Source organism: Myotis daubentonii, chromosome 1, assembly GCF_963259705.1.
Source record: "Myotis daubentonii chromosome 1, mMyoDau2.1, whole genome shotgun sequence".
NCBI lineage: Eukaryota > Metazoa > Chordata > Mammalia > Chiroptera > Vespertilionidae > Myotis > Myotis daubentonii.
Window position 1 is genome coordinate 140344043 of NC_081840.1, and position 12238 is coordinate 140356280.

Genomic DNA, 12238 nt, shown 5'->3' on the forward strand with positions numbered 1-12238 from the left:
TGGCTCAGTTGATTAGAGCATCGTCCCATACACCAAAAGGTTGCTGGTTCATTCCCTGGTCGGGGTGCATACAGGAGGCAATTGATCTCTTTCTCTCTGTCTCTCTGTCTCTCTGTCTCTCTGTCTCTCTCTCTCTGTCTCTCTCTCTGCCTCTTCAGCTCTCTCAAAAATCAATAAACCAAATCCTCGGCTGAGGATTTAAAAAGCTAGCAATTTTAGAGCCTTGTAGGTCTATTATGAAACTGTGCAGATGTAAACTAGGTAACTTGCAAAGGTGCTGTGATCCCTACATCTCTGTAACTCTGTGAGCTCTGTGCTACAACCTCATTTAAAAGACCCAAGCTTCACTACCTATGTCTGTGGAGGGGCAGGAGCTATAAGGGCGGGGAAGACATATAAGTATTAGGTAGAGATTTTGTGAACAGTCATAATTTTTTTTCTTTTCTTTTTTTCTCTTTGACAGTCGTAATTTTTTTAAATAGGCAAGACAAATATTTTTGAGGTGGATTAGGAGTGGAAAGAAGTGGAAGCCTTAAGGCCTGACTAAGCTAGCATCTTCTGACGTGCGAGTCTGTACCCTGAGTACCTCAGCACCTTGTGCTGGGCCTGGTGCCAGATCCACGGGAGTGGAAAACACAGTCCTTGGACTCGGGTTGAATTGGGAGATAACAGTTCCCTGGAGGGATGAGCAGTGTGCGTGCATGAAGCTGGGGGTGGGCAATCCGGTCCTCCACCACACAGGTTGTTGCTGTGTTCCCACTCAGGCAACCCTCGGGTTTCTTCTAGACCTGCCAGAAGTGGGCCAGGGGAAACAAGATCTCCACGACCAAGTCTTACCTCCGACCAGAGTGGATGTGCAGTGAGCGGTGGGATCCAGGGGCCGCACACGTTGCAGCCTGGATCTCAGGGCCTGCATGCTTTCATCACGGCTGAGGAGGGGCCCATCCTTTCCCGAACTTTCATTTACACACTAATAGCAAGCGGAGCCAAGGCCCCAGGGTTTTACTTTAGACCATCCAGACTGCTGACTGCTTCTGAGACTTTTGCTGAAAGGCTTTTCAGTTTGGAGTTTTTCCTGAAGGCCATGGGTGCACTGGAGATTTTTAAACCTAAAATATGTTGAAAGGCAATAGTTTGCTGGAAAAGAGACATGAAAATGATGGAATTATGAGCAAAAGAAGAGGGAGCAGAAAAGAAAATCTAAAGGGAAGGGAAGCTTTTCACATCAACTTAGCACCGTCGCCACCCACGTCATCACCATCACCTGCATCGCTGAATGCCACCTCTGTGCCACACTGTGTCACAGGACTTGCACGTGCTCAGAGGTCACCAAGTGGTGGCTGAGGGCTGGACAGCTTCCCAGGGCAGCAGCGACAGCTCACAGCTGCCCCTCCTAGCTCCTTTTGGTGCCTGCCAGGCCTTCTTTTCCCCCCATCTCACACACAGCTACTTCTGCTCTCATGTTGGGACAGGCCAGGGTGGAGATCTCACTTGATGTCTACAGGACGTCTATCATATGCACACAGGTTACACACATCTCTGCCCAAGAGTGGACTCCAGACGGGCATTTTAAAGCTTCACTGAAGCAGAGGAAACACCATCCAGAGTCAGAATTGTTCTTTTCCTCACTAACTGTCTCTTCTATCCTGGTCTCATGGGTGAGTCGGGGCCTGGTCTTTGCTTAACCTCTATCCACTCCCGACTTGATGCTGCCTGCACCACAGGCTGGAGTGATGTGGAGATCACTCTCCCCACCTCTCAGCCTCCCCAGCAACCAAGAACCAAACACCCACAAAGTCCCCAACTGCTCAAGTGCCTGACCCTTTATCCTAACATTTTTAAAAAGCTGAAAAAATAACTTGTTTAGACATGGACAGACATTAGGGTGTCATTATAAATTAATTTACCAAATTTATCAATTGATTTAGTTGAATAATCAGATCAAGCAGATAGCAGGCCACTCTGATCTGGCCTGATTAAATTTAGAATGTCTGCTGATTCGATCGGATACTCAGATGCTTTTTAGAAGCGTTCACAGCCAGAAAATTTGAGGTCTTCCCAGGGTCCCATGTCCTCACCCCAGAGTGTACTTGAATAGTGGGCTGGTAGTAAGGGATTGACTGACATCTCCGCTCCGGTTTGCAGTCCTGCAGGTTCATACAGAAAGCTCAGTAAGCACGTTACTGGACAGCTGTGGTGGTTTCCTACTGCTGCTGTAACAAATTGTCACAACATTAGTACTTTAAAGCAACACAAATTTACTATCTGCAGCTCTGGATGTCAGAGTTCAAACTGATCCTCCTGCCTCTCTCTTTCATTTATAAGGACTCTTGTGACTGCCTTGGGCCCACCTAGAGAATCCAGGATAATCTTCCATCTAAAGAGCTTAACGTAATTACCTCTGCAAAATCCCTTTTGCCTTGGAAGGTGACATATTCACAGGCCCCGGGATTAGGACATGGACACCCTGGAGGGCCACCCGTACATTGGCATATTTTCAGAAGTCATGACCCTTTGCAGACACCTCCATGCTTAGGCTTCCAGAAAACTCCTGCTACCATGGAAATATATAGCCTGGAAGGATAAATAGCACACTTCTCTTAACAACCATCATCTGTCATTAGAAAATGAGGAGTTGGTTTGCCAAACACCCTATGGTTAAGAGGTGCTATCATTAATTACATGTTGGGAGGAGATCAGCTGATAGTACTCAGAACTTGAGACTCCAGTCTCAACTCCAGAAAAGACAAAACAAAACAAAACCATATTGAACTTCCAACCATCACTTCTGCCATAAACTATGCTAACTGTAGATAGGGCCCAGTAACAGACTGCTATTCGGACATACTTGCATGTATACTTAGACATAATCTCGTATCTTTCTCATGATTTCCTTCTGCCAATAGCAGTGCGCTTAGTAGGCCCTATGCTTGAAAATGGAGATAAAGTCTGTAAAGGTAAGAATAAAAAGTTAAATATGTGCTGTGTCCCAAGTGAGAAGTTGGCTGCCATAACAAAGTACCAGAGATGCGGGCTCTAACAATAGAAATGTATTTCCTCACAGTTCCAAAGGTTAGAAACCTAAGATTAAGATGTTGGCAGAGTTGCTACCTTCTGAGGCCTTTCTACATGGCTCATACGTGGCCATGTTCTCCCTGTGTCTCCATGTGCCCTTCCTCCAATGTGAGTCTGTACCCTAATCTCTTCTTGTCCACTTGGACCAGGGCCCATCCTAGTGACCTCATTTTAACTTTAACTCTTTTAAAGACTCCATCTCCAAATAGTCACCTTCTGAGGTACCAGCGGTTGGGACTTCAACATGTGAATTTTGGAGGGACACCATTCAGCCCATAACAGAAATGTGGGGCTCAGCGAAGCAAAGGGAGGAGGTAGCAGAGGTGGATGGGGGTGGAATGCATATATACGAGTATTTGTGGAAGTGAAGGCTCAAGAGATGAGCTGTAATGAGACAAAATAGAGTTTAGTTTTCCCTTAACTAGGAGCAAAGACACCATAAGGGGGACTAGATAGCAAGGAGCTCCCATATGCATCTGATGATTCACTAATGAAGGTTTAGTTTCAAGGTTTTTAGGTCTTCTTTCATATATTCTGTTTGTCATTTCAAGAGTACCCAGAGGATGCCTGTTTCCCTCAATGACTAGGACACTCTCTCTCTTTTAACCTTTATTATGAGAAAAACAATCAACCAAAATTGAAGAGACGTAGAAGCTCCCCACCTCCCCTCCCTGAGGACAGAAAACTCGCCCATGGGGTATATTAGCTCTGTTTCTAAGCCTCTCTACCTTCATTTCCTCATCTATAATGAGAAGATATCCTGCATGCTTCTAAATTCTATTATTTAGTAGGGTTGGACTCAAATCTACTTATGACTCTAGAGAAAATTATTTAATATATGTTTCCTGGGTAAATATTAAATTAAAATCATGGTTGCATAATAGCTAAATACCAAATGAAACTTAATATCAAGAAAAAGAATTAGCACACCCTGGCTGGTTTGGCTCAGTGGATAGAGCATCGGCCTGCGGACTCAAGGGTCCCGGGTTCGGTTCCGGTCAAGGGCATGTACCTGGGTTGCGGGCACATCCCCAGTAGGAAGAGGCAGCTGAATCGATGTTTCTCTCTCATCGATGTTTCTAACTTGCTATCCCTCTCCCTCTCCCTTCCTCTTTGTAAAAAAATAAAAATAAAAATAAATCGATAAAAAATATTTTTTAAAAAAAAGAAAGAAAAAGAATTAGCAAAAGAATCAATTGATATACTGTTTACATTTTTATTAACATTAATCACTCCCTTTAGGAAATTACTGCCTGTGTTAGTTTACCTAGGCTGCCATAACAACTAAATGACTTTAAAAAATGGAAATCTATTGTCTTACAGTCTGAAGGCCAGAAGTCAGGTCAAAGTGTCGGCAGGGTTAATTCCTTCTGAAGACACTGGGGCAGGTTATGTTCCAGGCCTCTCTCCTAGCTTCTGGTGGTCTCTTGACTTGTGGCTGCATAACTCTTTTTCACATAGCATTCTCTTTGTGTGCTTGTCTGTGTCCAAATGTCCCCTTTCTATAAGAACACTGGTCATATTGGAGTAGGGGCCCTACCCCAGTGTGATCTCATCTTAACTACGTATATCTGTAATGACTCTACTTCCAAATAAAGTCATCTGGGATACTGGGGGTCAGGACTTGAGCATATGAATTTTGGAAGACACAATTCAACCCATAACACGGCCCAACAATGGATTTTTAAAAATACTAAGAATGTTTAATTCTCCTACCTTTTCCATTTCAAAAGAGACAGGCTTAATCGATACATACTTACATTTTCTGTAGTGACACTTTTAATCAATCATTAAATCAAAAGCAATTTTAAAGAAGAAAACTTGTCCATTAAAAAAGAATCCTGATTGTAAAATGGATCCTGCTTCACCTGAGCATAAAATCTGTTTGCCTATAGAACTTTCCTAGTCCTTTTAACATATCTGTTTTTCTCCTTCAGCTCATGTGTGCATTAGGTTTAAAAGTTATTTTCAAGACATGTTCTACTTAAGGAATCCTTGTGGCAACAAAGGTCTGTTTTAGACCAGCAGTCTTAAGTCAGGTGTCCACTAGGCACCTGTAAGGAAGAGAATCTATTCTCCCTGGTAGCCCAGAACAACCATGATTTTGATTTGTTTGATAAAACTAAGAAACCCCCTAATTCCAGTCCAGACTCATCATTCTCCAGAGCACATATTTATAAATAAAAAAATATACATTTGCATTCCTCTTGTATCTTATAGTAAACATTGATAAGACATACTTTAATTCTTCTTCACTTAAAAAATATGTTTTTACTGACATTTTAGAAAGAGGGGAGGGAGAGAGAGAGATGGGAACATCGATCAGCTACCTTCTGCAAGCCTCCTCCTGGGGATTGAGCTTGCAACCCAGGCATGTGTCCTGAATGGGAATCAAACCCTCGACCTCTTGGTGTTGGGATGACGCTCAATCACTGAGCCACAATGTCCTGCCTAATTCTTCTTCATTTTTAATTAGCTTTTACAGAGAGGATTATTCCTACAAATGTCATATCACAGTAGTAACATTTTCTGATAACTTAAGAATTCAAGGTGGCCGCAAGGAGTCCAACCATTTAAGAAAACCAGAGTTTAGTATGGGCTTTTAGAAGACAAACGTGTAGTTGGCATTTGGGAATGGTCCTTTAACTCTGGTTTGAAGATGTGTACTCTTCTGAACATTTAATATTTGATTTCTCTTTCTTTTTTATTGTTTAATATTTGATTTCTTAGGGGCATAACATTTTAAACCCAGATTTAAAACAAAATCTCATTAAACATCACCTGGTTAGCATCCTCCAAAACAGTCCATTGAAATGAAAAAACCTGCCTAGGGACATAGAGAAACCATCTCCTAGAGCTGTAGGGACATCTTGTGGCCAATTATAGTTAGGATTTTTTAAAATACACTCTGATTCAAAAATAAAGTGAACAGTTCCAATGTGTTAATAACTGCTCCATACCAGGATTATAAAGATGAATAACACATAAGCTGTGTTTTGGAAAAGCTGTAAAAATAGAAATAAAATATGCATTTTAATATGGGTAGGCCTCACTTTATTTATTTCGAGACAAGCAATCCAGGCATCTTTTTAAAAGTCTAAAATTATAAATGTAACTAGAGGCCTGGTGCATGACATTCGTGCACTGAGTGGCGGGGAGGCGGGGGGGGGGGCGGGGGGGGAGGGAGGGGGCCCCTCAGCCTGGCCTGTGCCCTTTTACAGTCCAGGAGCCCACGGGGGATGTCCGACTGCCATGGAGGCAGGAGAGGCTTCTGTTACCGCCACTGTGCTTGCCAGCTGTGAGCCTGGCTTCTGGCTGAGCAGCACTTCCCCTGTGAGAGTGTGTACTGACTACCAGGGGGCAGCTCCTGCGTTGAAAATCTTCCCCCTGGTGGTCAGTGCATGTCATAGTGACCAGTTGTTCCACCGTTTGGTCGATTTGCATATTACCCTTTTATATAGGACTAGAGGCCCGGTGCACAAAAATTTGTGCACTCGGGGGGGAAGGGGGGGGTCCCTCAGCCCGGCCAGTGCCCTCTCGCAGTCTGGGACCCCTCGGGGGATAACGACCTGCTGGCTTAGGCCTGCTCCTGGGTGGCAGAGGGCAGGCCCAATCCCTAGGTGCAGCCCCTGGTCGGGCTCAGAGCAGGGCTGATTGGGAGGTTGCGATGCCACCCTCAGTCACGCTCAGGGTAGGGCCGATCAGGGGGCTGAGGCACCGCCACTGTCACACTCAGAGCAGGGCCGATGGGGAGGTTATGGCTCTACCCGATCACACAGAGAGCAGGGCCTGTGGTGGGGGGAGGGGGCACCGCCCTCTATCACCCACAGAGCAGGGCCGATCAGGGGGTTGGGGGAGCTCCCCCGTATCAGGCACAGAGCAGGGCTGATCAGGAGGTTGGGGTGCCTTCCCCTGTCAGGAACAGAGAAGGGCGGATAGGGAGGTTGTGGCCCCACCCCCTGTCACACACAGAGCCGCAGGGCGATCAGGGGGTTTGGGCGCTGCCCCCTGTCACGCTTATCCCGGTGCCGGGAGGCCTCGCGGCTCTACTGATCCCGGTGCTGGGAGGCATATTACCCTTTTACTATATAGGATAAGATAATGGCCTAGTGCATGGGTGGGGCTGGCTGGTTTGCCCTGAAGGGTGTCCTAGATCAGGGTGGGAGTCCCCACTGGGATTCCTGGCCAGTCTGGGTCAGGGGCTGAGGGCTGTTTTCAGGCTGGCGGGTGACTGAAGTTCCCAATCGCTCCTTTTTTTCTTTTTTCTTTTTTTATTCTGGGCCAGCTTTAGCTCTGGCTCCAGCTCTGAGGCCTCCGCTCCTGAAAGCAGGTATCTGTTTTGTTTCGGTTCTATAATCGATACAATGTATAACTCCAGCTCTGAGATCCCGGCTGGCTGAAAGCAGGTTTCTGGGGTTTTGTTTAGCTTCTATATTTGTTACAATGTTTCAAACTGCAAGCTCAGAGGCCGGCAAGGCAGGTGGGGAACATTGGTTTCCTCCGTCACTGAAGCAAGCAAGCCCCATGTTCGCTTCCAGCTGCCTGGCTGCAGGCCGCCATCTTGGCTGGCAGTTAATTTGCATATCGCCCTGATTAGCCAATGGGAGGGGTAGCAGTTGTACGTCAATTACCATGTTTCTCTTTTATTAGATAGGATGACCACCTGTGTGTTTTGCCTGCCTTCCAGACAGCCCACTTCAGCTCAGTTTTACTTAGGAGGACCTCCCATCCTCACTTATGATCCATGTGCCTGGGTAGGACTGTTGGTCAAGCTCTCTGACCCAGGCCTCTCTAGTCCTCAGATGCCACCAGGAGCACAAGATCCAAATTAGATCAAGGTAGTTCATTTCCAAAAGTGAAGCTTTCTTTGATCTATGAGGGGAAAGACAATCTTGTTCTGCTGCTAACTGGCTGCCATAATGTGGGGAAGACACACCTGGGACTGAAGGAGCCCAGAGGAAAGCAGAGGCAGGAGACGAAGAGCTTTCGAGGTCTGGCCACATGATTGGAGCACCTGAACTACCAGGAGATGTTCAGTAAAAAGGGTTGATTCTACAACAACAGTGACTAAATTAATTCAAAAGATAAAAAAGAAGAGAGCAAGAGAGAATGAAAAGCAGCAGACTAACAGAAAACTATTAACTTTATAGCAATATTTGCATATTTATGTATAAATACATTAATATATTCAAATATATAACAAACTATATTTAAATATAGTTCTAATACTTAGCTTTTCTGGCTGAATTCATTGTAAAATCTTTCCATATGAATAATCATTACACTGCATTATTCTTAAGAGTTGCATGTTTTTCCATGTTATAAAGGCATTATACACTCTATTGTAATTTTTTAAATGTATTTTTTTATGTTAATCTTCACCTGAGGATATTCTTCCGTTGGTTTTTAGAGAGAGTGGAAGGGAGGAGGAGAGACAGAGAGAGAAACATTGATATGTGAGAGACACATCAATTGTTTGCCTCCCACACAGCCCCAACCAGGACTGGGGATCAGGCCTGCAACCAATGTATTTGCCCTTGACCAGAGTTGAACCCAGGACTTTTGAGTCCATGGGCCAATGCTCTGTCCACTGAGCCAAACCAACTAGAGCATCAATTGTTATTTACTGAACACTTTGAATATTTAATTTTTTATCAATAATTGCAACCTCTGTGGCTATAAACAATGCTGAATTTTTTATTATTTCTTAAAAACTATCATATTATTTCCATAGAATTACAGAGGATTTTTTTAAATAATTGTATTGAGATAATATAAAGATATATTGGGTATATTCACATGGTTTTACTACTCTTGCAAAAATCTAGATGCCAGGGCCATACTAATGTTTAAGATTTAGGCAATGAGACTATTTACTCAGGAGTCAAAATATCCATTCTGAGAAGAAAAATACCCAAATCCATGAATATCTGGCATCCTGGTGCCAAAGATGGGAGATGGGAGATTGGGTGAATGGTACCATTAGTTCATTTTTCTTTTTGCCTATGTACTCACAAATAAACACATGAAAAGGGGCTCAATATTATTGTTGATTAGGAAAAATGTAAACCACAATGAGATGACCTATTAGAAAGGGTAAAATTAGAAACACGTACCATTATCAAGCATTGAGGATATGGAACAACTGGAACCGTTAAGCTGGTCAATGGGAGTATAACACGGTGCTACCATTTTAAAACATTGGCAGTCTCGCCGGCTGGTGTGGCTCAGTTGGTTGAGTGTTATAGTCCTTTATACTTTACTAGAGGCCCAGTGCACAAAATCTGTGCAGGGTGGGGGTCCCTCAGCTCGGTCTGCACCCTCTCCAATCTGGGACCCCTCAGGGGATGTCCAACTGCCGTGGGATCAGGCCTAAACTGGCAGTCGGACATCACTCTCGCAATCCGGGACTGCTGGCTCCTAACTGTTCACCTGCCTGCTGGCCTGATCGCCCCATAACTGCTCTCCCCTGCTGCCCTGATTGCCCCTAACCATCTCTGCCTCCGCCCCCACCACCGTGGCTTTGTCCGGAAGGACGTCCGGGAGGATGTCCAGAAGATGACCAGTCTAATTAGCATATTACCCTTTTATTAGTATAGATGTGCAAGGAGGTCTCCAGTCCGATTACCCATTAGAGCACATACCCAGGCTGCAGGATTAATCCCCAGTAGGGGACATACAGGAGGCAGCTGATGGATGTTTCTCATCTTCTCATCGATGTTTCTCTCTCTAAAATCAATAAAAAAATATTCTCATCATAGAATCCAGCCAATCCACTCCTACAGGTTGACTCAAAATCAATAAAAAAATCATATTTTTACACAAATATCTATTCATGAATGCTCATAACAAGTTCTTCCATTATAGCTCCTACAGAACACAACGTAGACATTAATTAACATGTATTAATTATATATATACTAGAGGCCCAGTGTGATTGAAATCGTGCGAGGAGGCACCCCACCGCCTTGTGTTGGCTGGGGAGGGGCATGCTCTGAGCCAAGCAGTGGCCACTCGGAGCACTCCCTGACTGCCGCGTTGTGTCCGCTGGGGTGGGGGCAGGCGCTCCTGTGTGTTGTGTCTCCACTCCCGCCCGCCCCCACCCCCAGCCTTTCCACAGCCGCTGGGGTGGGGGTGGCACGCAGTCCCCTCCATCCATCTGTGCACACAGCTCCTCCTGAGTGGTCATGACGCTCGGCTAATTAACATACTCCCTGTTTATAAATATAGATATGAATACTGTTCACTAACATAAAGGTACAAACTACCATTTCACACACAACAGGAATGAATTTCAAAATAATTATTCTGAGTGAACTAGCTGGTCACATCACTATTTATTCCCTTTATACTAAACCCTGTTAAATGCAAACTAATCTGGAGTGCCAAGAAGCCGATCGTAGTTGTGCGGGGCCAGGAGTGGGAGAGAGATGGACTACAATGCGGCATGGGCATCTGTACCTTGATTGTGGCCATATTCTTATGGGTATATACATCTGTCAAAATCCATGGATTGTATGCTTGAAATGGAGGCAGGTTATTGTATGTAAATTATACCTCAATAAAGCTGATAACATAAAAAAAAATGGGCTTCTTACAAGAGTTTTTTAAGTATATATAAATTTTAAAAGTACAAAGCATGGGAAGAAATATTCTATAAAAACACCAAAAGAAAATGAATAATAATTTCTAAATGTGGCATTTAAAAAACACACATACTTTTAATTTTGAATGATAAACTGTACAACTATAGCTATAAAAATATGTCCCAGAAAATGGATGAAGAGAGAACTGAGATGGAAATTGCCAAGGGCTCTCTATTCATTGTTTCTTTAAAAAAGAAAATTAAGTTCTTTATTGTTTAATGTATTACACAAGTCTCCTTTTTCTTCTATTGACCTCTCCCTGGCCACTCACAACCCCCAGCACATGCCGTTACCCCCTCACCCCGCCCTCCCTCATAGATTGGACTGTCTAATTGATGCTTCTGTGACTCTAGTTCTGTTTTTGTTCATCAGTTTATATTGTTCTCTATATTCCACAAATGAGTGATATCATATGCTATTTATCTTTCTCTGACTGGCTTATGTCGCTTAGCATAATGCTCTCCAGTTCCATCCATGCTGTTGCAAATGGTAAGAATTCCTTCTTTTTAATAGTGGGATAGTATTCCATCGTGTGGATGTACCACAGTTTTCTAATCCACTCATCTGCTGATGGGCACTTATGCTGTTTCCAAATCTTAGCTATGGTGAATTGAGCTGCTATGAACATAGGGGTGCATATATCCTTTCTGACTGGTGTTTCTGGTTCTTGAGATATATTCCTAGAAGGGGGATCACTGGGTCAAATGGGAGTTCCACTCATTGCTTCTTATCTCACTTGTTTTTACTTTAAATTCCTGGTGACTGCTGGGATACAGACATTTCTTCATGGCCACTAGATGGGTCTCTACTCAAAAATACAGGCTTTGCCCCTTCCACAATGCTAAGTAATTGCATTCATATTTGGCCTTTCCTCTCCCTTTCAAAACATGTGTTTTGAGTTTTCCTCCTTATGTGTTTGCTAAAAACAAAAGTAGTAATCCTAAGCACCCGAATTCTTGAACAAAATGTTTACAATTTAAACAAAGGGAGCAAATGTTGCAACAGGAATACTCTACTGGGTCAGGCAGAGAAAGCTGCAACCAGCCAAGAGTTCAGTGAAAGATGCAAATCATCCTTCCTTCCTTCTTCCCTTCCTTCCTTCCTGCTTTCCTTCCTTCCTTCCTCCTTCCTTCCTTCCTTCCTTCCTTCCTTCTCCCTTCTTCTTCCTGCTTTCTTCCTTCCTCCTTCCTTCTTCCTTCCTTCCTTCCTCCTTCCTTCCTTCCTTCCTTCTTCCCTTCCTTCCTTGCTGCTTCCTTCCTTCCTTCCTTCCTTCCTTCTCCTTCCTTCGCCTTCTTCCTCTTCGTCCTTCCTTCGCTTTCCTTCCTTCCTTCTTCCTCCTTCCTTCCTTCCTTCCTTCCTTCTTCCTTCCTTCCTTCCTTCCTCCCTCCCTCCTCCCTCCCTCCCTTCCTGCTTTCTTCCTTCCTTCCTTCCTTCCTCCTTCCTTCCTTCCTTCTCCTTCCTTCCTGCTTTCCTTCCTTCCTTCCTTCCTTCCTTCCTTCCTTCCTTCCTTCTTCCTT